The sequence below is a fragment of the Equus asinus genome, chromosome 10 (assembly GCF_041296235.1).
Source record: "Equus asinus isolate D_3611 breed Donkey chromosome 10, EquAss-T2T_v2, whole genome shotgun sequence".
NCBI lineage: Eukaryota > Metazoa > Chordata > Mammalia > Perissodactyla > Equidae > Equus > Equus asinus.
In genome coordinates, this window is record NC_091799.1 from 39,022,704 (window position 1) to 39,050,498 (window position 27,795).

Sequence of the window (27,795 nt, forward strand, 5' to 3'; positions counted from 1 at the left end):
ATGGACCCTGAGGCAGTTCCATACTCCTGGAATGAACAGCCAGCCTATAGCGGAGGCCTGTCCCTCCCAAGATCAAGAAAGCAACAGCTGTGCACTGAAAGCCTGCCCACCAGCATGCCTGAGGTGGACTGCCAGGAAACACAGCCAACTCATGCTGGAGGCCTGCTCCACCCACCAGTGAGCTAGCAACAGCCTCTTGCCCTGCAGACAGCTTCAGTGGGGGCTTGCCTTGCCCACCAGCACACCTAAGACAGCCAAGTGCCACCAGGCTGTGCAGTCAGCCACACCAGGGGCCTGCAGCAGTTGCACATCCCCAGATCTAGCAAACAGCCATACCGGAGGACTGCCTCACTTACTAGTGAGCTTGAAGAAGTTGTGTACTGCTGGACCCCACAACCAGCCACAACAGGGACCTGACCTGCTCACTAGCAAACTTATAGTAGTTGTGCATTACCAGGCCTTGCATCCAGCCATGTCAGAGGCTTGCCCTACCCAATAATGTGCCAGTAAAAGCTGCAAATGTTCATGCCTTTGCAACCAGATGCCCCAGGGACCAGCCCAGCATCCCACATGCCTGCAGCAATAGCAGCTCCACGACAACAGAAGGGCACACATAGCCCACACAGGGGATACCCCTAGAGAATTTGGCGTGGGCAACAAGAAGGGAGCAGACTACTGGACCCCATAAGACATCTCCTACATAATCCCACACTTCCAAGACTGGGAGATGTAGCTGATCTACCTAAAATATAGAAATAAGCACACAGAAGAAGGCAAATTGAGGAGACAAAGGAATATGTTGCAAATAAAAGAAAAGGACAAATTCTCAGAAAAAGAAATTAGTGAAACAAAAATAAGCATTCTACCCATTAAAGAGTACAAATTAATGGTTGTAAGGATGCTCACTGAACTCAAGAGAAGAATAGATGAACATGGAACTTCAACAAAAAATTAGAAAGTATGAAAAAGAACCAATCAGAGCTGAAGAATACAGTAATGGAAATGAAAAATTCATGAGAGGGAATTAACAGCAGAGTAGATGACACAGAAGAATGGATCCATGATATGGATGACAGAACAGAGGAAATCACTCAAGCTGAACAGAAAAAGGAAAAAGTAAAAAGAACAACAGTTTAAGTGAGCTCTGGGACAACATTAAGCATACTAACATTTGCATTATAGGTGTCCAGAAGGAGAAGAGAGAGACAAAGGGGCAGAGAACTTATTTGAAGAAATAATAGCTGAAAAGTTCTGTAACCTGGGGAAGGAAACAAACATCCAGGTACAGGAAGCACAGAAAGTACCAAACAAGATGAGCCCCAAGAGGCCCACACCAAGACACATTATGATTAAAATGTCAAGAATTAAAGATAAAGAGAGAATATTAAAACCTGCAAGAGAAAAGCAACAAGTTACAAACAAAGGAAATTCCATAAGGCTATCAGCTGACTTTTGAGCAGAAACTTTACAGGTTAGAAGGGAGTGGCAGGACATATTCAAAGTGCCGAAAGGAAAAACACCTACAACAAAGAACATTCTACATGGCAAGGTTATCATTCAGAATTGAAGGAGAGATAAAGAGTTTCCAGACAAGCAAAAACCAAAGGAGTTTATCACCACTAAACCAGCCTAACAAGAAATGTTATAGGGACTTCTTGAAGTGGAAAAGAAAAGGTCACAAATAGAAATAAGAATTCTTATCTCTTATTAGAATGGCTAAATTCTTAGGCTTATACAACCTCCCAAAACTGGACCAAGAAGAAACAGAGAATCTGAATACATGAATCACAAGTAGAGAGATTGAAATAGTAATAAAAAACCTCTCCAAAAAATAAGAGGCCAGGAGCAGATGGCTTCTCTGGAGAATTCTACCAAACTTTCAAAGATTTAGTGCCTATCTTTCTCTAATTATTGCAAAAAATTGAAGAAGACAGAAGGCTTCCTAACATATATTACAAGGCTAACATCACCCTGACCTCAAAGACAGACAAGGACAACAAAGAGGAGGAAAATTACAAGCCAATATCACTGATGAACAAAGATGCAAAAATCCTCAACAAAATATTTAGAAACCTAATACAGCAATACATCAAAAGAATCATACACCATGATCAAGTGGGGTTTATACCAGGGAGGCATGGATGGTTCAACATCTGCAAGTCAATCAATGTGGTACACCACATTAACAAGATGGAGAATAAAAGCAACATGATCACCTCAATAGATGCTGAGAAAGCATTTGGCGAGATCTAACATCCACTTATAATAAAAGCTCTCAATAAAATGGGTATAGAAGGAAAGTACCTCAACATAATAAAGACCATATATGACAAACCCACAGCCAACATCATACTTGATGGGGAAAAACTGAAAGCCATCCCTTTGAGAACAGGAACAAGACAAGGTGCCCACTCTTGCCACTCTTATTCAACATAGTACTGGAGGTTTTGGCCAGAGCAATTAGGCAAGAAAATGAAATAAAAGGTATCCAAATTGGCAAGGAAGTAGTGAAACTCTTGCTGTTTGCAGATTACATGATTTTATATATAGGAAACCCTAAAGAATCCATTGGAAAACTATTAGAAATAATCAACAACTACAGCAATGTTTCAGGGTACAAAATCAGCTTACAAAAATCAGTTGCATTTCTATACTCTAATAACGAACTAACAGAAAGAGAACTTAAAAATACAATTCCATTTACAATCGCAACAAAAAGAATAAAATATTTAGGAAAAAATTTAACCAAGGAGGTGAAAGACCTATACAATGAAAACTATAAGGCATTATTGAAAGGCATCAATGATGACATAAAGAAATGCAAAGATATTCCATACACATGGATTGGAAGAATAAACTTAGTTAAAATGTCCATACTACCTAAAGCAATCTACAGATTCGATGCAATCTCAATCAGAATCCCAATGACATTCTTCACAGGAAGGGAAGAAAGAATCTTCAACTTCATATGGGGCAACAAAAGACCCCAAATAACTAAAGCAATCCTGAGTAAAAAAAGAACAAAGCTGGAGGCATCGCAATTCCTGATTCAATACATACTACAAAGCTATGGTATTCGAAACAGCGTGGTACTGGCACAAAAACAGATACACTGATCGATGGAATAGAATTCAAAGCCCAGAAATAAAACCACCATCTATGGGCAGCTAAACTTCAATAAATGACCAGGAACATACGATGGAGAAAGGAAAGTCTCTTCAATAAATGGTGCTGGGAAAACTGGACAGCCACATGCAAAAGAATGAAAGTAGACCATTATCTTTCGACATACACAAAAATTAACTCAAAATGGATTGAAGACCTGGATGTAAGACCTGAAACCATAAAACTCCTAGAAGAAAACATAGGCAGTACACTCTTTGACATCAGTCTTAGCAGTATCTTTTGGAATATGTCTCTTCAAGCAAGGGAAACAAAAGAAAAAATAAACAAATGGGACTACATCAAACTAAAAATCTCCTGCACAGTGAAGAAGACCAAGAACAAAATGAAAAGATAACCTATCAATCGGGAGAAAATATTTGCAAATCATATATCTGATAAAGGTTAATATCCAAAATATATAAAGAACTCATACAACTCAACAATTGAAAAACCAACAACCGAGTTAAAAAATGGACAGGGAATTTGAACAAACATTTTTCCAAAGAAGATATACAGATGACCAACAGGCACATGAAATGATGTTAAACATCACTAATTATTAGGGAAGTGCAAGTCAAAACCACAATGAGATATCACCTCACATCCGTCAGAATGGTATTATTAAAAGAAAAGAAGTAACAAGTGCTGGAAAGGACATGGAGAAAAGGGAACCCTCATTTAACTGCTGGTGGGAATGCAAACTGGTGCAGTCACTATGGAAAACAGTATGGAGATTCCTCAAAAAATTAAGAATAGAACTACCATAGGATCCAGCTATTCCACTTCTGGGTATTTATCCAGAGAATACAAAAACACTAATTCGAAAAGATACGTGTCCCCCTATAATCACTGCAGCATTATTCACAATAGCCAAGACTTGAAAACATACTAAGTGCCCATCAACAGAAGATGGGATAAAGAAGATGTTCTGTGTGTATACAATGCCATACTACTCAGCCATAAAAAAAGATGAAGTCTTGCCATTTGTGACAACATAGATGGACCTCGAGCATATTCTCCTAAGTGAAATAAGTCAGATGGAGAAAGACAAATACCATATGATTTCTCTCATATGGGGAAGATTCAAACAACAACAACAGCAATAACAGCAAACAAACACATAGACACAGAGAACAGGTTGGTGGTTACCAGAGGGGAAGAGGAGTCAAGGGGAGGCGAAAAGGGTAAACGGGCCCATTTTTACTGTGATGGATGGCACTAGACCTCTGGTGGTGAACGTGATGTAATCCACACAGGAGTTGAAACGTGTACACCTGAAAATTATAAAATGTTATAAACCAATGTTACCTCAATAAAAAAAATTAAAAAGATGAAAACAAAAGAAATAAAAATAAAAAGTCTGTAAGTAAAAGGAAGAATTTCTTAGATGAAAATGGTCATGTGAGAGAACTATTTCCTTCTGAATATGATATAAAAGCAACAGTGAATAGGGGGAAAGACCTTTAAACTCTGTTTCCAGTTAACTCAGATGGATAAAAGCCATGGATTAAAAAATTACAAGAAGGTTGCCCAAAGAACTAAGACTGGCGCAAAAGCCATGTAGAGTTAAGAGCAATAAAAGTTTCCTCAAGGTTGGGAGGGGAGAGGGGTTGCAGGGAGTGAACAGGGACACAGCTCAGGGGCAGCAAATCTGAAGTTTCATAGGTGAGAAGAAACCTGTGTGTGCTTAAGTCATTTAAATTTTTTTCTACATATGTAGCCAAAAATAATCCTAAATGAAACAAATGAAATTTTAAAATGACAGCATATTCAGTAATTGGTGCTAGGGAAAGTGGCTATCTATCTATTTTTAAAAATCTCTCCATAAAGTAAAAATAATATCCATAATATACAAATAAAATGTACAAAATTAAATTATAAAACTCTCAGAAGAAAACATAAAAAAATCTCTTCATGATACTAGGGAAGGATTTCTTAAATGATTCACAAAGGACAAACATAAACAAATGAATTTAAACATATGATTATTAAAAACTTCTGTAAACAGCAACCCACACCACTGGGAGATGGTATTTACAATACATATAACCAGTAAAGGATGAAATGGACAAACACGTATAAATATACATCTTATAAATCAGGAAAAAATATAGAATAAAACACTATTTAAAAAGAGGAAAGCAATATCAAATTTAAGTAGAATGTAGAGAAAAAGGAGTTCTCATATATTATTGGTGACAATATTAATTGAAATCGACTCTTTGGGAAACAAAGTTGAAGATGTGCATATTTTGTTACTCGTCAGTTCCCCATTTAAGTATGTAGTTTAGGTTTTTTGTAGCCCGGTTTAGTGCAGCTGAAAAAGGCCTTATTTTAATTATTTACTGATGAAGGGATTAATAAATTATTGTGAACTCACATAATGGAGTTCTATACAACAATTAAAGTGAATGAACTGAATATAAATAAATCAACAAAGATAATTTCCAAAAACTAAAAAATGTTTAGTGAAGGAATAAAAGCAAGCTGTTTCCTTCTCTTCAATGTATGACATTCATCCTGGAGCGTCTCTTTTTCTCTATCTATATTCTCTCCTCTCTGTCTCTTCAAGAGCCCTTATTTTAGGATTGAGGTATGTTTCAAAGAGCCTATTCTTTGGATTCAACCGTGCATAAACAGGTCCTGTGAGTACAGAGATCCTGAATCTCTGAAAGTTTGTCTTTTAAAATAATGGCTTTAATGTGTTCACTGAAGGTATCTGTCCAGTGAGTTTTCTAGGCCCATCACAGTTTTTCGTTACTAACTTGCCTCTGCCAAATTAACCCCATGCCTTTCTTTAGAAATGGTATCATTTCTCCTGCCTGAATTATAGAGATGTCCTCTGCTTTTCCACCTTTTTGTCCCAGTGAACGTATTTGCTTCTATCAGCAAGGCTTTTGTAATTTCTTTCTTTCCTTAATGAGTTTGAGCAGTAGCTATCTCCTGAACACTTTCCTGTAATTATCTTAAGCATCTTCATTGGGACTTATTTTGAATCCTGTCCCTGAAGGTTGAAAACAGAATAAACAAGAAACATCAGTTCTGTTGGCTAAATAATTTCAGCTGCTCCTAATAGTTCCCACATTAGATTAGCCTTTATCTCTAAGAGAACTAAGGTTCAATAATCTTTGCCAGACATAGGTCCAACAGGTCATCTCTCACCTGGTAAACTAGTCTGATGAGAAGAAATGGGAGTTATTTGATATCTCACAAGTATTCAGAAGACATGCTTGAAAAAAATGCATAGTAAGATATTTCTGAGGATCTTAAACATGCCTTTATAGTCACTGGGAAAAAAATTGCTTAGAGTTTTGCATTTCTGAAAAGTACAAGTTTCCTGATTTCTAAGAACCTACTTTGCAGTTTGAGAAATTTCCTTTTAGATTGCTGTGATTTGAGCTAAAAATCTCCTTAAGCCTTTAAGATGAGTTAAACAAGGTGAAGGGAGGGATCACAAACTCATCTGGTGAACTTAATGAAACCAGACAATCAATTTGACTGTAAAAGACTTTTCTTTCTACTTTTCTTTTTAGTTAAAGAATGCTTTCCTCTTGGTTTTTGAATAATGTCTTTTTCCAAATAAAATGTCTCCATGTTCTGAAAAACTGAAAACTTCCACTAGATATCCAAATATTTGCTCTGAATAACTGCTAAACATCCAGAATTTGGGGAATATCTAGACAATTGTTCCTGGGTATCTGCCGTTACTCCCAAATCAACATCTATCTATGTACCTACACTTTTATGAGTTTTTTTCTGTTTCTCTACTGTTTATTTTTTTGGTGAATCCCTTTGATAGATAATTGACAGTGTCAATATTCATATATTCTTTTTGATAAAATATTATACCACAATTGTGCTAGTTTTCCATGAGGAATCTGGACAAATGAACAGAGTAGCATGGCGCGTAAGACAATTGCTGTCCTTCTTAGCCATTCGTAGCCATTGGCGGTATAATGTTAATCATAAGAGTAAATATTCTAACCTGAATCCTTAATGACACAAAGCTTCCAGTGACATTAAAATTTGAAAAAAACTTTGAAGAAAGAAAATTATTTTGAATCTATCTTGATTACTTGTTATTAGCTAAAACAATAATTAACAAAGAATAAATTGTCCTTTACTAATAATTGCAATGGAGCAACTGGGAGCATGGTAAAGCATGAGAATATATTATTTACTTACGAATATTCCAATTTGTTCTCTAAGTAATGTATTGTGTTTTTAGATGAGAATGTTTAAAAATATGCCAATATGAGGAACGATACCGTATACTGAACAAGCACACTCGTTTAGGGCTTGCTAATAGTAGAAATTCCCTCTCCCAACCTACAGCTTCATTATCTTTCATTTCATCCCTCATAGTTAACAGAGTCATCTATCCATTTTGCTCCTTAGTTTAAAAACCTCCAGTGAGTCCTCACAAACTTCTGTATTAAATCGTTCTCCTAGGCTGACATATAAGGTACTTTGTATCAGTCAGCTTCAGTAGTGTTATGCGATAGAAACAAATGGCCCCCAAATCTCAATGACTTACAGTAACAGAGATTTATTTCTTGCTCACAATACATGTTGTTGGCAGGGTAACTGCAGCTCTACTCCAAATTATCTTTATCCTGGGATCCCGACTGAAGGAGCAAACTCAGTCTGGGAATGTAGCAAAGAGAAAATATATATATATATGGACCATACACTCATTTTTAAAAGTTTAGTGGAAGTGACAATCATAACTTTTGCTCTCATTTCATTGGTTAAAGGATGTGACATAGGTAAGGAAAATATCAAGGGAAGGTAAAATGTAATCTTCCTGCAGGGAGGGATGCTGAAGGGAGAAGCAAAAATCCAACCTATCACACCCTTTATGAGCTTATTTTTATCAAGCTCTCAGCCAGAAGCACTCCCTATTACCTTTCACAACTTGCTGTTTCATAACGTGTCATGTTTGAACATGGATTTGAAAATTTAAATCTGCCGGAATCCCTTGTTTTGATTTTCCTCCTGGCAATTTCCTACTCATTCTTTAGGAACTATAAGATCTCTTAAGGCCCTTTTAGCTTCAAGAATCTATGAGGTATATTTATTTTTACTGGGGAATTTCTGATAAGTGCATTATGCTCTTCCCTTGTTTTCATTATAGCCACAGCTGGTATGTCGATTATCTAATGCTTGTGCAATCCATCTTACAGCCTCCAAAGTCAAAGTCTCCCAATTAGGAAACAATACCTTGTTTGTTTTTTTATAGAGTGGTGTGGGCCAATTAAACAAAGACTGACAGAGAGAGGCCTGTCTTTGCTTCTTTTTAAAGGCAGGTGTATTTATTTCTTGAGTTCCCTAATGTGAGGAACAAACCCACCACTAAACCTCTTCAAGCAGAAGATTTCCTCACAGGCCACGTGGGTTGAGAATCAAAAGACCACCATATAATTAGTATATTATTCTGTGTATTAAAATAACATATTATTTGGTATATTACTATTTTTCTTACAGTTAGTAACCCCCAAATGGTTATTCTGTCTTCCTTAATGTAATAGTTGCCCCTATGTCCAGTCTTTGGTGCAGCAGTCCTGTTCCTCTGCGGGAGTAGTTTGGTGGTCCCCAGACCATCCTTCATCCCATGGCAGAGAGACCATTGTGATTGCAATAGTTAAATTTCTGCTGTTACAGAAGACCGTAGGGGCAAAGCGTTGGAGATATTAGGTAGAAATGTTAACACCATAAGGTTGGAACACTCTTGCTCTTCTCCCATACTTCTGGCAATTTCTCAGGCTCTGCATCTCTGGGGGCTTTAGTTGGCTCTAGAATTATACACACCTATCTCAGAGCCTGTCTGAGGTTTATGAAGTTCTCACGGTCTTCTATATTTTAAGGAGAGATGAGAACTAGCAGAACTGCCAGATGCAAGTAAAAACCAGTAGATTTGTTGAATACACAACGAATGTGTTAAAGTATAAAATTTGAGACCTAGAAAGAACTCTAGACATGATCCAGTCTGGAGAATCCTAAACATAACTGCTCATCAGAATCACTCTGGCAGATTTTTAAATTACAGATGCTGGAGTCAAAACTGCAGCGATGCTGACTTTGTGGATCTGAAGTGGGGTTCAGAAGACTCAGCCGTTGAACCTAAGTCTCTCCTTACATTCTACCAATCTCTTCTCTTATCTTCCCACAGCATGCAAGTTAGGAAGCTATAGAGAGCAGGCGCATAATAAATGCAACCAAATGACATCTAGTATGAATTCAAAATCCATTTTTTACTGACAGTATATCCCATGCTTGTCTTGTAAGAAGACAGACAACTAGGATATTCTTTCAGCATATAACATTTAAGTCAGCTTCTTTAGTTTTGATAGACATGTCTCATTCCTACCTACTGTTTCCCACTTGGGTTCCAGAGTCAGAGAGTAACCATCCCTTACCACCACCAAAAAATATAAATCTCTGAGAGGAACTTCCATTTAACCTATTCAGCCAAAAAGGAATGCTCATGAATATCTTGGGGTATTTCTTAACTCCTTATCCCAATAAAAAGTTTCAATTTTCTAATCCAATGTAATAAATAATTTTGAGCACTACTATATGCCAGATACTCTGCTAGGTGATGGATTACATGATCTTATTACACTGATGAAGAGCATGTAAGATCACAGCAGAACACTGAGCTAGTTATCATCCTATTAGCCTCCTTGTCCCTCACACTCAGTTTAATTATGTGCTCCTAACATGTTCAGAGATGCTATTTCAATGCCTGAATGTACTTCCGGTGCCTTAATCTCTTTCAAGAGTGCATTGAACAAATATCTCTTTTACTCTGCCCTCTGGTTTATCCTTTTCTTCCCCAGGACCCAGTGTGCTTTTTCTCCCTCAATTCTGCCTTTGAAATTGAAACCACTTCATCTCATTTCTGGATTTTTTGCCTTTTTGTTCTTTTTATCGAGGTTATGATAGTCTAAGACATTATGAAATTTCAATTGTACATTAATATTTTTCAGTCATCTTATAGGTGTGGTGTACCCCTTCACCCTTTGTGTCCACCCCTATCGCCCTTATCCAGCAGAGGTGTGCTGTACTATAGAACTAATGAGAATCCTTTGAATTTCAGTGAAAAAAAGGGAACTTGCTGGATCAAGACAGAATTACCAGAAAGTGCCTGCTCTTAAGTATATTCGAATTTGATAAGTGAAATGGCTTTCAATATGTTGTTTAGGAATCCCATAGTAGATCATTAATGAGCTAGTCCCCATAACTGATTACAAGTCAGTTCTAGCAAGGGATATAATTAAAGTCTCACATGTGTCGATTTTCACAAATAGAAGTTTGTCCTCCCTTGGTGCCTTTTATCCATGCTCAGGGTTCTTTGCAATTATTAGCTCATTAGTCCTAGTGGCTTTTTAAATTTAATTGTAAATTAGTAGACCCTACAGAGTTAAATATAAAACAAACAGAATGTTAATAGCCCATTTCATGAATATATATACCAACGGCTCAACCTTTATTATCTCAACATATACATTAATATAACCAGCAATGACTTCAACTCTCTTCTAAAGCAGAATTCCATATTGCCCACATATTGCTACTGCACAGAATTTGTCTCAACCTGGAAACTGCTTTCCTTTTTTTTTTAACATACCATTCCAAAGATTAGCTTTTTGTAGAATTTCTACGTGTTCATCCTGCTACTTTGGTGTATTAGTATAGCAAAATCTCTCATACACTATGGACAAAATATAGAACATTTTGATCAAACACTCTGATTAATGAGACACCGTCGTAATTATTTACCAGGGATTACATTATCATTGCTTTCATTAACACCTTCAATCTCGGAAGGAAACCATGGACGTTTCGAATGTTTCTAGGGGCCTGTGAAACACTTGGCCTTGTGCAGAAGAGAAAAATATCAGGTGTAGCTGAAAGACTGAAATAGGACAAAGATTTATCTAATGGATAAATGGAGAGGTGAGCTTTGATCCCTCTAAAACTGAGAGAAGATAGGGAACTCTATAGGTTACAGCTGAAGTTTATTCTACACACCTTCCATTCATCCCCCAACTCTAACTTAGCTCTAATAATCACCCCTTGCCTCAATGTTTCAGTGCTGCCATTCCATTCCCGGTATCGTGGGTCTGCACATCACTCAAGCCTGGCCAGAGAATTATTTCACTTAACCATGGTGACTGGTCCATGTATTAGTTTCCTGGTACTCCTACAGCAAAGTCCCACAAACAGGGTGGCTTAAACAACAGAAAGTTATTCTCATACAGTCTTACAATTCCAAGATCAAAGTGTCAGCAGGGTTAGTTCTTTCTGGAAACTGTGAAGGAGAATCTGTTCCATTCATCTCTCCTAGCTTCATTCTGACAATCGCTGCTGGTGGTTTGCTGGCAATTGTTGGTATTTCTTGGATTCTGCTGTATTACCCCAATTTCTGCCTTCATTTTCACATGGCATTCTCCCTGTGTGCCTGTCTGTCTCCAAATTCTCCTTTTTTATAAGGACACCAGTCATATTGGCTTAGAGACCTACCCTACTCCCATATGACCTCATCTTAACGAACTACATCTGCAATGACCCTATTGCCAACTAAGGTCCCATTCACCGGTACTGGGAAGGTTAGGACTTCAACATCTGAATTTGAAGGGGGCACAATTCAATCCATAACAGTACAATGTAAATGCATAAATGAATAAGACTCAATGAGGTTCAATAAAAACTTCACTGTGAATCCTCAGAAATACTCTCACCCTTTCCTCCACTGCACAAAAGCATGTAGGGACGAGAGCTGCTGCAGCTATCTTACAACTGCTGTGTGGGAGTGGGGATTTGGAGAAAATGAACCTAACATTGTAGCAGTGAAGCCAAGAAGTGGAGATAAAAAAGTCTATTTGCTTCTTATTGAACATTGGGTAAAATCATAACTGAAGTCAAATACTCCCTCAAGTGTTCAGTTATATGAGCTAAAATTTTCCTCCCTTTTTTCAAGCCTGTCTTACTATCATTTTATTCTCATTGCCACAGAAGTAGAGTCATAATTAATATGATTAAAGAGTGGGATTAACGATGGGGTATCCATATGAACTGCAGAAAGAAGGGTGATAGAATGAATAATTCATTTCTGCTTCTGTATTATTTTAGATCACACTCAATGTGATGAGTTCCTGCACAGTAATATGTAAGACTTCAAAAGCACAAGTGAATCTAATCATTCTGTTTATATGAAATACTGAAGCCCTTTGCACACCAAGAATACACAAAGGCACAATTTCCTGAAATAGCAATTCTCCTAGCAAAGGATCCAACTATATGTTTCCAGATGCTGGCTCGTGCCTTGTTGGGAATAAAGAGGCAACCAAGCTAAGAGTAAAAGGATTAGACAGAGCTAACAGGATCACAGGTCAAACGCAGACAGAGTCAATGACCACAGAAAAGTGGTCTTCAATCAGAGACAATGCCCAAACAGTGGAATTAGATATGAAGTTTAATTCAAAGGGAAAGTGGTTCTTGCAAGTGGGACAGGAACTTGACTTTCAAAGTGCATAGTGGTGATGACTGTATGTCAGGCAAGGTAGGATCATCTCTCAGAAATGTTTGGGCACAGGGATGAAGAGGAACAAGGTTTATCTTCCAGAAACATTTCATATAATAAGAAGTCAGGTAAATGTGTTGTGGCAGATTGTTCCACAAGTGTCACTGACCATGAGTCTTCAGAATACTGTAAGCACCCCGTCACTTTACTTATATTCTCTAGGATCCCAAGGAGCCTGGTGTAAGGGCACTAGGCAGTTTTCTTACTGTCTCTAGTGGCATTTGATAGTGAGGTGATACTAGTCATAGAGGAGACTTCTACCCAAAATCATCATGGAGGAGACTGGTACCTCCACTATAATTTCTATATCTTGTTCATTTGCTAAATGTAAAGAGGATGGGGATTAATTAGCTTCTCATTGGTCACAGGTGAAAATACAAAGCAATGCTCAGTGGGAACAAGAAAGGAGAAAACTTAGATGGAGATAAGAAATTGACAGCATATGGAGCCAAAGAACTGACATAGCAGTGAAACTTCTAAAGTAACAGTATGTAAGGAGCATAACTTCATTATTTTTGTTAATTCAGAGAACTCTGGAAATATTTCAATACATAAATAACAGTTCTCAGCCTTGGGACCTCACATCTCTATATTGCAGGTTCACTGAAGAACAACAGGCTCCTGATAGAGGCATGACTGTATTGGACAACTTTTGTGCCTTGTCTCTGGGCTTCTTGGCCCACCTTTTAATCCAGCCATCACTGTAACAACAGCTTCACACAAATATGCAATCTGAGAACACCTCACCTGTCTGCATACCTTCTGTCTTGTGCTCCAAGTCTCCTCTGACACTGTAGTGTGGGATGCTTGAAGGAACCACATGGTGCTCACATGCCCAAACTGGAGTGCCAAAGAATAAAAATCTGAGGGGGTAATCCTTGACTAATGGGAGATGGGAGCTGGTGCATGAATGCCTTCCTCTTCTTTCTTTTCAGCGAGAGATCTTGAGGCACATTTTACATTGCTCCTCAAAAGATCTCAGCATAATCCAGCCCCAGTGCCCACAGCAGTGACCAACTCAAGAACAACCCTTGTACTGGCTTTCCTTCCTTTCATATTTCACTTCCTGATCCCTGACTCCTGTTCCCTGAGATTACTTACCCCCTAAATTACCTGCACCCAAGCCCTTACCTCAGACTCTAATTTCTGGAGAGAAGTCAGGCTACCAAAATGACCTTCTGGGTTCTCTTTATATTTTCCAGCTAGGATCCCATTGTGGTTCAAGGGACTGACTTATCACTTGTAAATTCCTAATTTTTTTTACAGTAGAGGACTCTAAAAAGAGTTGCTGATGTGTGAGAAGCAACAAATCACAAATAAAAGCTGGTTATGGAGAGCATGAAAACTTGTGATTTGGGCTCATCTTTACAATCTTTATTGTTTGTTTTCTCAATAATGTATGTTGTGATCAGAAACCACACAGTTTGGCACTGGTACCATGGTTTCAATAGCTGTGGATGATGAATGATCCTGTCTCTGGATTGCCCACAGGGCTCTCCAGAACGGATTTTGTATATTCTATGTGGACTGTATGATGTCAGACCAATTCACCCTCTCTAAATTCAATAATTGACTTAATTTTTATGTAGATTTGCTTCTTGGAATACGTGGAAGAATGAGAGTGGGGATAGCAAATGATGGTAGGAAATACTTAACTGTCGAAAATATTTTATTCCCAAACTTGATTACATATCAGAATCACCTGGAGAAAATATTCGTTTTGAAAATATGGATTCTTGAGCTCCACCCACAAAGGTTCTGACTCCACAGATCTAGACAGACATCTTGAGATCTATATTCTTAAAGGCTTCCCAGGAGATTCTGATACAACACAGCCAAATTAGGGAAACAGTGACCTAAATAATTCATGTAAGGGATTTTAAGAGAATTTGTTACCTAAAACTATAAATTTTTATACCATAGGTTTGGAAGCTCATGCATTTTTTTAAATCACCAAGTAAACTTATTCTTTCTTCCTTATTTTCAAGTGAGAAGAAGTCTTACCTTCTTGATTTGGAAAAAGAAGTTTAGAATTTAATTTTCAAAATAAAAGGTCTAAATTCACGCATTTTTATCTTTCTGAAAATTAACACTAGGGATAATTTTTTATAGACTTTCATTTATAGGCATCTATAGGCAGACCTATGTTAAGAGAAATTATTTCCACGTGTAGTAGCATATAGTGGAAAGTGTACACAGTTAACTATAAATACTTCATCAACTAATTAGCATTAATTAACTGTACAATTAAGACTTTGATTGACAACTGGAATTAAGTTGATTCTCCTTCTCAAATATGCATATTCCTAAAGTATTCATTAACTAACTTCAACCATAAAACAACTCCTCATAGACTTCCAGAAACAGATATGGTATTTCTTCATCTTTTCAGGAACTACCTTAATAAATGAGTGCCCCTTTGTGTCCAGGGGAATTCACAGCTGCTCTAGACTGCTGAAAAAGTGGAGGGAATGAGTTCAGGTGCTTAGTTAGCAAAAGGGTATGGGCTGTTCCTTTTGAAACTGAAAATCAGTTTTTTGCTGTTGTTCATTTGTTTGTTTGTTTTGATTGGTTGTGCTTTCGTGAACAGAAAAAAAATGATGGAAATAAATAACATAACTAAAAATTTTAATGTGCAAGATTGTAAACATAAATTGGCCTTTTCTTGTAGTTTTTGTTGGATTTTTTCCTTAGCTAAGGGATTTTCCAACATGGCGAACTTAATATAGTTGAGAAGTTCTTATGAAAGTGCAGTTAATTTGTAGAATTGTAAACCAAGAATTGTGACTATAGCGTTCCTTTACTTCTCTGGGGCAGAAATGTACAGTTACCATGGAAAATAAAAAGGAAAATACAACTATGGTGAGTTCAGTCAAACTGCAATGAAACCTACAGAAAAATAGTAAAGTTACTAATCTGAAATTTCTATTTGTTCGTTTAATCATCCAGTCAACAAATATTTATTTAGTCCTTACTTTCCCAAATACTGTCCTAAACAGCAGGGATATTTTAGTGAATAAAATAGAACCAAATCCCTGCCCAACTGGGGACTTATTTTTTATGTTTTCTGCTTCTGCTTTTTTTAAGAAAAATTTCTGTGATGTGACAGAAACTGAGAATTACTTACTGTTGCTTGTCTGAATATAATGTCAGCTGAAATGCACCTGAAATGTGGTGCAAGCTACAAATTATATGTTTCACGTTCACCTTTTTGTTGTGATTCATGGGGACACCAACAATACTTAAAAATATACGTGCACTTACAGAAATTGTCCTGTATCTTGAGACTGCAGAGTATGTGCGACAGCATTCATGTAATTTATGAAACCATCCAATCTGAACTGCCCGAATGAGAAATTTTGTTATCTCATTCGGCTATGTATCTGATATTCAGAAGGTCTGAATAGAGTATATTTAAAATGATGTGAGTATTTGACTAGTGCCAAACTGAGATAAACTATACTAAAGGTCTTTGAGAAATTAGAGTCAAATTAGCAATTTAATAAGAAATTTAGTTTTCTGAAAGGCAACTTCATAATGAGTCTGATCTAGACCCTTAGGTCTCTCCAAAAGCAAAGATTCAAGTTCAGACTCTTCTCTAATCTTGTTTTGCCTGTGACTGGTTCTTTTACATCTGAGAATCTCCTATTTATATCATTGATTCTTGGAAATAGAACATTTTATTACGACTCGTTAATGAAATTTAGGGTCCTCAAAAGAGTGGATGGTCTTGGATTTTGAGGTGTAGAAGTAAAGCATAGTTCAGAATATTCCTGAACTAACAATAGAGTATGTTGTAGGGTACTCTAATACCGGTATATAAAAAAGGAAAGGGAAATAAAATCCACAGTAAAAGTGCCTCTGAAACAAAGGATGAATAATGACCATGCACTTCGGCCATTGTGGAAAAAGCAGTATTTTTGACAAGCCCTTTTTTCATCCTTCTTATTTTTATTTTCTTTTCCTTCTTTTCTCTTTCACCTCTTCCTTCTCTTCATTCTTCATCTTTGTCTTTTTCTTTGTCCTTTGAATTAAGGGAGGAGGAGGGTTTTCTTTGATTTATGCTTTGGGTCACCTTGGAATGCTCCTATGTGGGCAATTTGGCTTTCATTTTTCTTTGCAAGCTGTTTATGCTGTTGTATCTAGACTCTATATCATAGTGCCAGTGAGAGCTAATTAAGGATATCTATGTTAAGATCAAGGCCACCAAGTGCATGATTATCAGACAGTGCCCACACTTGAGCCATACACGGAGCTCTGCAAACAGTGGTGGTCTGGTCAGAGAAGCCAGCTGGGGCTGGATGTGATAGTTCTGATTTAAAGGATTTGTTGATTCCCGTGGTTTAAAGTACTCTCGCTGTGGCTGATTTCAAGATATCAACATGATGTAACTGAATTTAGAGTTAGGAAGAGAGCCACTTTGTACTTTTCTTGTTTTGTGAATCAGCTATATCTTTTCTGAAGCACAGAATGAACCACTTGGTGATTGATGTGGGACAATTTAAGTTTAAATGTAAAGAGCTTGTGTCACTATAGGAAAAGAAAAGGGAAATTCTAATATAAAAACTACTCAGGGAGTTTTTGCAGGGTTTTAACTGAAATTAGGGAACTATAATAATCTCCCTAGAGAAAGAGCAGAGAAACTGGATCCAAATTTCCTCGGACTATTATATCTGGTCTCCTAGATTAGGCAATATAAGAGCCTTCTATTATCCAGAGTTTTCTTATGTATTATCAGTAGTTACCTGCTACATCAGTTACCTCAGAATATTTTGCCTTCCTCTTCCTCCAAATGTAGGATTTATCCAGCTTTGGATACCATCTGATTTACTGAGGAATAATAAGGAAGTCTCCAGGATATATCAGTACCCAGATGTTCAGAAAGTCCAGATCTATCTGGAATTATTTCAATGCTCAGGTCAATAAAAGTTTCCTAAGATTCTTCAAGCTCGATGGCTGTCTATTTTCTCTACATTATACAGGACCTGAAGGGGCTACAGCTTCTAAGGTGGACGAGGGGAGCGGGAAGAGTCCTTGAATTAGTACTTTCACAAAAATTTGGTCAAACTCATCTGTTATAGCTTAAGTTTTCTTTTTAAGAAGTTGATATTGTTGATTGTTTAGTTATAAACTCTCTTATATGTATCTCCATCCATTAGATGGATATCTTTATGAGGATTGAAAGTAAGGAAAGAAAGGTGAAAAAACACTTAAACTTACGCTGCCCCTTATCAATGCTTTCCCTAGATGTGACTAAGTGTATAACAGGAGAATAGAAATAGAATGCAGATGCTCTTAAATATTTAAATGTGTTATGAGATGAAAAGCACATTTTAGGTGATTGAAGCAGATTCATAATCTAAATAAAACAAATTAGTGCCGTGATGCTTTTAGCATCAGGAATCTTTTGGTTCAATGATGTTTCTAACCCTATTTAGTAACGAAATATTTGTATGCTGGAATATTATAAAATATTGTAAGAATCCAAATTATATGTAATTAATCACAATCTTATGCACAGACTAGAAAATACACTATAATATTAATATATAGTGGGACTATGGATAATTAATATTTTTTCCTAAATTGCATATAATAGAAGTAGATGACATAAAATTTTTTAAAAAATAACAGATAATCACTTGGTTAGTAACCAAAACAATCACCAAAAGAAAATCAAAATCTTTTAAAATTTTAGCTTTATCTCTACATGGGAAGAATATCTGAATTTCTTTTTTATCCTCATCAACTTTTAAATCCTGGATCAAGAATTTAAAGCCTGCCTTTAAAATTTCTCACAAAGAAGAGTGAACAGATGTACTCCCTGTGATTTTTATTCATCTCTCAAATTGATATCTTCCAAACTGTGTGTCCCTGAGCCAGAGTTTCTGATGACTCAATTTTTTGGGAAAAGTAGAGCAAAAGTTGATGATCAAAGGACATTTTCATAAATCAAAGGAGGTGAGAGATCACTGAGCACATCCACACCATCTGGGAGGCCAGAGCCAACAAAGACTGTTGCATCTACATGAAAACACAATTTACCAATGGCTTCAAAAGCTCTCTGAGGGTCACTTACAGCTTTAGGCATTTCAACTTCAATTTTATTCCAGGTTAAATGAAGTTATTGTGTTATTTTTAATTATAAAATATGTGCTTATTTTAAAGGATGCAAACTATGAGAAAAGAGAAAGATAAATAAAATCAGCAATCTTACCCTATGAAAACAAAAATGGCTAACATTTGGTTGTGGTTCTTTCAGTATTTTTCCTTGAATATTTTTTCTCACAGATAAAATCAAGGTATTAAAGTATGCATAACTTCAGTTCCTACTTGGCTTCTTACCAACTTAAGAATTTCTCCACACTATTTCTGGAAACACTAAATAAGTTTAAATTGCTGGATCAGAAATGGAAATTACACAATGGAGTGGAAAACCCACACAATGGGGAATTGAGAGCCTTAGTTTTCAGTCCCCACAATGTCCCTGTTTGGAGGTGTAAGTGTGGCACCAATTTCTTCGGATGGCAGGGAAGATGGAATGGGTGGACCAGAATGAGCTGATGTAAACAACTTACCTAATAAGGGTGTTAAAATACAGATCTCCTGACTTCAGCCCCAGATATTCTGATTCAGTATCCATGGGCCTGCATTTTCAGTAAGGCCCCTGAGTGGTTGTGTTGCAGGAGATTCTGGGACCACCCATTGAAAATCAGTGGATTAGATCACATTTGTTTTCAGAAATTGTTGGAGACGAGTTGAAAAAGTCCACTGACAATAAAGGATGTGCAGGAAAGATACTGAAGTTGCTAGCACTGCCTCACTTGAGTCCAAGAAACCTAGAATAAGCGGCAACCCAGACAGAGCTAGTCAAGGGCGGCAGCTACACGCCTCAAGGTCCTCAGTCTTTTCCACTCAGCTTGTGTCAAGCATTCCCTGCTTTCATGGCATCCTTGCTTTTCCTATCTCCTCCCTTTATGCATGATTCCCATCACCTTTCAAGTCACAAGTTTTAGTTAATGGCAGAGTGTATACCAGAAGATAGATCCCCTGACCCCTTTCCAAGCATCTTCCTACTGTACCATCCTTCAAATCCCAATTTTCAGGATTTCCCAGCAATATCTCTTTCAAGAAGCTTTTCAATTCTCCAGTCTTTTCCATGTTTCTACAGTAATTCGCCCCACCCCAGTGTGCTTACTTCTTTCATCATGTTTATAATATAGTTCACTAGCCATCCTTCCCTACTGAACTGAGTTAACCTGTGCCTACCACAGTCCCTGGAACAGAATATTTATACAATAATATTTTATGAATTGACAAATAAACGTATAATCTTCTTAAGGCATTGACGGTTAAAAGGACATAGTCCATCTATATAATTTGAGTATTTCCTCCCTTGGTTAAGCTCTGTGTTTTTTCAGACACCAATACTTTGAAGGTTCCTCTCTTATTTAGGCAGCATTCATAGTAATTCATCTTTCCTGAAACAGCAGGAGTATATCATTTCACTTTGTTACACATACATCCTGAGGTAGGGTTTCTTTTTAAATTTATTTCAATTGGTTGGTCTGATTTCCATCAGAGAATTTATTTTAAGTTGTTATTTTATCCTCTGATCAGAATAACTACTCTGTAAAGGAAAGGAATAAAATGTTCAAAGAAGATAGTTGTATCCATTGACATTGTATTAAAATGCAAATGCAGTGCAAACTGGAACAAGTCAAGCTGCCAAATAATCTGGATCATTTCTGAGTCCAGGAGAAAAATTCAAATTACTCATTTTCTCTATAGCAAGCCATTGCAAGCCTCTATATACATATTCTTTGAAAGAAGAGCAAGGAAACTAACTAAAGAAGTGAACTGGAGGATATTCATTTTTTCATGCTTGGTTACCCAGTGAGAACATCCATTGACATTTTCTAACACATTTTCAAAACTAAACTTTCATTTAAAAATAGATGTATCATGCAAATTATTTCTCAACCATTTTGGGTTTCAAGGAAACCCCAGCCCCATCTTCTTAGCTCCAAGCTGCCTCCATATACCTTTCATACCCCAAACATTCACCTTGTTTTGTTCAACTGTTGCTAGTCATTGCCCTTGGGGGTTCCCTTCCCCTTAGACCAGCTGAAAAGTCGTATAGAATTCGTCCAGCTCCTTGCTTTCTTGTAGAACTTGGACATAAGTTTTCATAATTTAAGAATTTCCTTGTTAACCTTAATCTCATTATGTTATATGGCCCCAAATTACCTCTTTTATTTTATCTCTTACGTTCTTCTTTTACCTTACTCCATTCCAGGTTCTTGGATCTCCTTGCTGGTCCCAAGCCACCAAACACCCTCCCTCGCTTCCTCTGGGTCTTTATTCAAATGCCAACTAATCAAAGAGTCTGTGTTCTCTATTTCTTCACTCTGCTTTGTTTTTTTTTTCATAGCACTTATTACCCCCTCACACATTATATATCAATTGTTTTATATCTATTACTGTGAATTTGAATGTGCTAATATGAGAGCAATGACTTTTTCTGTTTTCCTTACTGCTCCTGCCCTAGTACCTAAAATAGTGTCTGGGACATAAGAGGTGCTCAAAAACTATTTGTTAAATAAAGGAATGATTACCACAGGAAATAGCAAGGCAGTTTTTGAAAAGGGTAAATCACAGACGGTCTGAGGTTTTAAAGTAGCTTTTAAAATATAGTTCCTGACCTTTTTTCCTTCACTCCTTTGGAGACAGTTATTAGAACCAGTGGCCTTTATAGACTCAGCTTTCTTTTCTGAGATGAATCCCACCATCGTTCTCTCCTCTTCCACACCCTTGACTTTAAACAGAACTCCATTCTCTGTAGGAATGCAGACTTGTAAGTGTCAGAAAATTATGTATAAAAATGGCATCATAAGTATATTCTATTTTATAACTTCATGTTACATAAGACTAATACAAGCATACCCTTCTCTGTCAAAAAATAGCCCTCAAAGTATAGCTTTGAAGGGTGGATAATTCCCTAGACAAATCTCCAGTGATTAGATATTTAAGTTCTGTCCAGTTTTTTAGTTTTCTAAACTATACTGAAAAGTCCATGTGTGTGGAGAAATCTGTAAATTCACTCATGGATACTTCTAATAGAGAACTTACTAGACGTAGAATTGTTATCTCAAAAAGCACGGTTATTTTGAAAGCTTTCGAAGCACACTTCCAAATTCCCTTCCAGAAAGACTGTAGCAATTTACTAGCAGTGCAAGAGAATAACTATTTATGGTGTCTGTATTAGTTTGGCTTCTCCAGAGAAACAGAACCAATAGAATATGAAAGGAGACTTATTGTAAGGAATTGGCTCATACAATTATGGAGACTGAGAAGTTCCACAATCTGCCATCTGTAAACTAGAGGCCCAGGAAAGCTAGTGGTGTAATTTAATCTGAATCGAAGTCCTGAGAACCAGGGGAGGTGAGGTAAATCCCAGGCTCTGGGAAGGAGAAGGGAGGAAAAATCCCAGCACAAACAATGAGGCAGAAAAAGGGGAAAATTGCTCCTTCTTCTGTCTTTTTGTTCTATTCAGGCTCTCACTGGATTAGATGATGCCCCCCCCCCTTATTGGGGGAGGGCAATGTACTTTACGGAATCCACAAATCAAATGCTAATCTCATCCAGAAACACCCTCACAGGCACATGCAGAAATAATGTTCACTCAGGGCATCCCCTGATCCAGTCAAGTTGACATGAAACTTAACTATCACACCCACTCTCACCACTTTTATTCAACATAGTATTGGAAAGTCTAGCCAGAAAAATTAGGCAAAAAAAAAAAAAAAGAAACAAAACGTATCCAAATTGGAAAGGAAGAAATAAAATTGTCTCTATTTGCAGATGACATGATATTAAATATAAAAAACCCTAAAGACTCCACCAAAAAAATATTAGAATAAGTGAATTCAGTAAAGTTGCAGGATACAAAATCAATATATAGAAATCTGTTGCATTTCTATACACTAATAATGAACTAGCAAAAAGAGAAATTAAGAAAACAATCCCATTAACAATTGCATCAAAAAAGAATAAAATACCTGGGAATAAATTTAACCAAGGAGATGAAAGACCTGTACACCAAAAACTATAAGACATTGGTGAAAGAAATTTAAGAAGACACAAATAAATAAAAAGATCTTCCATACTCATAGACTGGAAGAATTAATATTGTTAAAATGTCTATACTACCCAAAGCAATCTACAAGTTCAATGCAATCTCTATCAAAATTCCAAACGCATTTTTCACAGAAATAGAACAGTCCTACAATTGGCGTGGAACTACAAAAGATCCGAATAACCAAAGCAATCTTGAGAAAGAAGAACAAAACTGGAGGAATCATGCTCTCTGATTTCAAATTATGTTACAAAGCTACAGGAATCAAAACAGTATGGAAAAGTATAGAGAGCCCAGAAATAAACCATGAATATATGGTCAATTAATTTACAACAAAGGAACCAAGAGTATGCAATGAGGAAAGGACAGCCTCTTCAATAAATGGTGTTGGGAAAACTGGACAACCCCATGCAAAAGAATGAAATTGGACCACTGTCTTATATGATACACAAAAGTTAACTCAAAATTTTTTAAAGACTTCAATGTAAAACCTAAAACCATAAAACCAGAAGAAAACATAAGCTGTAAGCTTCTTGACATCTGCCGTGGCAATGATTTTTTGGATTTGACAACAAAAGCAGAGGCAACAAAAGCAAAAATAAACAAGTGGAATTACACCAAACTAGAAAGCTTCTGCACTGCAAAGGAAACCATCAATAAATGAAAAGGCAACCTACTTGATTGGGAGAAAATATTTACAAATCATGTATCTGATAAGGGGTTGATATCCAAACAGATAAAGAACTCATACAACTCAATAGCAAAAAATCAATCTGATTAAAAAAATGGCCACAGGTGGGGCCCACCCCGTGGCATAGTGGTTAAGTTCAGAGTGCTTTTCTTTGGCAAGCTGGGTTCGCAGGTTCTGCCCACAGACCTACACCACTCTTCAGCCATGCTGAGGTGGCAACCCACATACAAAATAGAGGAAGATTGGCACAGATGTTAGCTCAGGGCTAATCTTCTTCACCAAAAAAACAAAAAGAAAAAGGCACAGGATTTGAATAGACAATTTTCCAAAGAAGACATACAGAAGGCCAACAGGTATGTGAAAAGAGGGTCAACATCCCTAATCATCAGGAAAATGCAAATCAAAACCACAATGAGATAGCACCTGACACCTGTTAAAATGGCTATTATCAAAAAGACAAGAAATAACAAGTGGAGGATGTAGAGAAGAGGGAATCTTTGTGTACTGTAGGTGGGAACGTAAATTGATATAGTCCTTGTGGAAAACAGTATGGAGATTGTTCAAAAAATTAAAAGTAGAACACCATAAGATCGAGCAATTTCACTTCTGGTTATTTATCCGAAGAAAACCAAATCATAAACTCGAAAAGATATCTGCACCCCCATGTTCATTGCAGCATTATTTATAATAGTCAAGATATGGCTAAGTTTGCTTCACTGAATGAATGGATAAAGATGCTATCCAGCCATAAAAAAAGATGAAATCTTGCCATTTGTGGCAATGTGGATGGACTTGAGGGTATTATACTAAGTGAAATAAGTCAGAGAAAGACAAATAGCATATGCTCTCACTTATATGTGGAATCTGAAAAAACAAAAACCAAGCTCATCGATAAAGAGAACAGACTGTTGGTTGCCAAGGTGGAGGGTGCACAAAATAGGTGAAGGAAGGCAAAAGGTACAAACTTTAAGTTATAATATAAATAAGTCATGGGGATATAATGACGACTATAGTTAATAATATTGTATCGCATATTCAAAGTTGCTAAGAGAGTAATCTTAAAAGTTCTTATCACAAAAAAAAATTTGTTACTAAACATGATGATGGATGGATGTTAACTAGACTTACTGAGGTGACCATTTTGCAATATATACAAATATCAAATCATTATGTTGTACACCTGTAACTAATATAATGTTGTACATCAATGATACCTCAATAAAAACAAAAAACAAAACAAAAAATACTTAACTATAACAAACTTACCCCTTCTCAACTTGGCACTCATATCCATTTCTTTAAACCATGCTTAATCTCTAAATAAAACCAATAACAAGGTTATAATTCCACCAAACACGATAAAACTATCCTGCATACAATCGAAAACCCACTAACCCTTTGCCCGGAACAGGACATAAAGAACTTGGGTAACGTTTACTCTTCTCCCTGATACCATTTAACCCAAATATTATGATGAAAAATTAACAATACCTGAACACTATGATAAAAAGTCAATATGTTTATCTTATATTGCGTGATGGAGGAATGATAGGAAAACAAAGATATTTGATGCACACATACAAACATATTCATAACAGAATAGGGAAGCATCCTTAAGACAGTTACAGCCCTCAGTTCTGTAACTGGTCACGTGGTTGTAGCTGATATAAATAACTACCTTCTTTCACTACCCATTTTGTATTCCCTTTGCCTTAAGCTCAGCTGGTTGTGGTTCTTTACCTGGTGTGATAAGACTGGATGTTTGTGTCCCCCTCAAATTCATATGTTGAACCCTAATTGCTGATGTGTTGGTAATTGGAAGTGGGGTCTTTGGGAGATGACTAGTCATGAGGGTGAAGCCCTCATGAATGAGATTAGTGAGTGCCCTTTTAAAAGAGACCCCAGATAGCTCCCCCACCCTGTCTGAAATGAAAGAACACAGCAAGAAGATGACTGTCTATAAACCCGGTCCTCAGATTAGCAGGTTCTCACCAGAAATTGTCTGCCAGCAACTTGATCTTGAACTTCCCAGCCTCTAGAACTATGAAAAATAAACGTTTCTAGTTGAAGCCACCCACTTTGAGATATTTTTGTTCTAGCAGCCAGAACAGACTAAGAAAATGCCCGTAAGAACACTAGTTATTACTATTCCTTAAAATCTTTGTTCAGTTTGGTAGGTGAAAACTTGTTCATTTGCAATTGTTTTTCTGCTAGAGTTGAAATTTTTATGTATTTCTTGACCATTTATATATCTTCTTTGTGATATAGTACTTCTTTCTTCTTCCTTTTCTTATTGAATTATAGAAAATTTTTATATACTTTATGACTATTCAATATTTGTCATATATATGCAAAGATTTTTTTCCTTTATGACCACTTATATGTCTTCTTTGTGATAGTCTCATTCCTCTATTTGTTCATCTCTCTCTTATTGGATTTCAGCAACCTTTTATGTATATTATGACTATAACAAAAAAAAGATTTTTCTCCCTTTTTCATTAAATTTTGATTCTGAGTACTCTTTTTCCCAGTCAAATCTGTCACCTCTCTTTATTGTTTCTGAATTTAGTGACATATTTGCTTAAGAAGTTCTTTCCAGTAAGGTTTTTGTGGGTTTTTAAAGAAATATTAAAACCTCTCAGCAATCTAGAAGTTATTTTGGTGCAATGATTAGCTTTTTGTTCTATTACTGACCTTTACTAGTTATTCAAAATCTTTCTCGACAGATCTCAAGCAACACCATTTTTGTCCTCTAAATTATTTATATTTACATAGGTCTGTTGCTTGACTTTCTATTCTTTCCATTGTCTGTCTCTTCCTAAGCTCACATCACATCACACCAATTATTGCTGCTTTATATAAAGCATTGTTTTTTTTTTTACTGTGTAGGGCAAATACTCCTTTGTTATGTCTTTTCAATATTTTCTTCGTTAGTCTCAAATAATTGTTCTTTCAGGTGAACATTATGATCATTCTGACACAATCTCAAAAATTCCATTGGAATTGTCTTGAACCAAATCATCTTACTTTCAGTAGAATTTACATATCAATAACATTACATTTTCTAATATGTAAGTAAAAGAACAGTAATAAAAACCATGTAGCCCTGCCCTGCCCGTGCTGCCAGGCGGATGCACTGGCGCTCAGAGGGCTCCCTGGTGTGCATGCACTTTGGACGCCCAGGCGGCCTGGTCCTACCTCCAGGTCTCCCCGAGCAGCATGTCACTGCAACTATTTAGCTTTAGTTGGTGGTAGAGAAAAGCCAAAATACTCTCTCAATAAAACGATGATCTTGAATGATCTGAGAAAGAAGACTTACTGAACAGATTTTTCTACAGAAGTCAAGGAAGTCAAATTGAGGTGTGATAGAATTGAGGTCATTTTGGACCCTATGACTGAGGTGTTTACATGCACACACAATCCCCCTCAGTTGCATGTCTTTGAAACAGGCTAGAACCCTAAAGGCCTTTGTGTCTTTTGTCATGATAGTAGCAATTCCTTCCTAGTACATACAGGATTCACATGTGGCTTATGGGCTTGGCCAGCACTAACAAGCTCCCTGTGAACATTCCCACAGAGGAGGGTGTCCTGAGCTGCATTGCTTTCAACCTGTAAGGAACAAGAATTACAATCTGAAAAAGGGACACTTATAAGAATATTTGCTACTTCATCAGGGCATTTAATCCAAGAACTATGAAGACGATCTCAAGCAGTAAATATTTATTGCATTAACTTCAGTCAAGATGTTTCCCTCATCTGTGTATCTAGTGACCATGGCACAGTGCACAATTTTGCTGCCAAAGAGGAGTAAGGAGTCTAGTTTGGTGTCAGCCAATTTTCTTCCAAAATACTTTAGTTCCAAATGGATTTTTCCCAATTTCAGGCTCCCTTAGGCTCTCCATGCACTTGTGCTTTTGGAACAGAGTCAACTGCTGTCATTTCAATTTGTGCAGAAGGCAGCTATTGTACATATTTCTATTCAACTTCAAGCAGGAGTGCACCCGGGATGTCTATGTGCAGTTTCTAGAAATGACCGATGACAAGCTGCGGTTCTTCACAAGTGTGTGCCATCAACACCCACCCTGACCACCCCATTGAAGCACTGACTGCCTCAGACTCCTCTGGGGCTGGTGCTGGCACACTGAGGACCTTGTGGGTAACAGGATCGGAGGGACTGCCCCAATGACCCTTGGACTCGAAGCCATATGTGGT

General features: G+C 37.0%; 1 pseudogene; it reads left to right on the forward strand.

The window, feature by feature from the left end:
• On the forward strand, positions 1-27,669 carry LOC106830462 (WD repeat domain phosphoinositide-interacting protein 3 pseudogene; annotated as a pseudogene).
• The last annotated feature ends 126 nt before the right edge of the window (positions 27,670-27,795 follow it).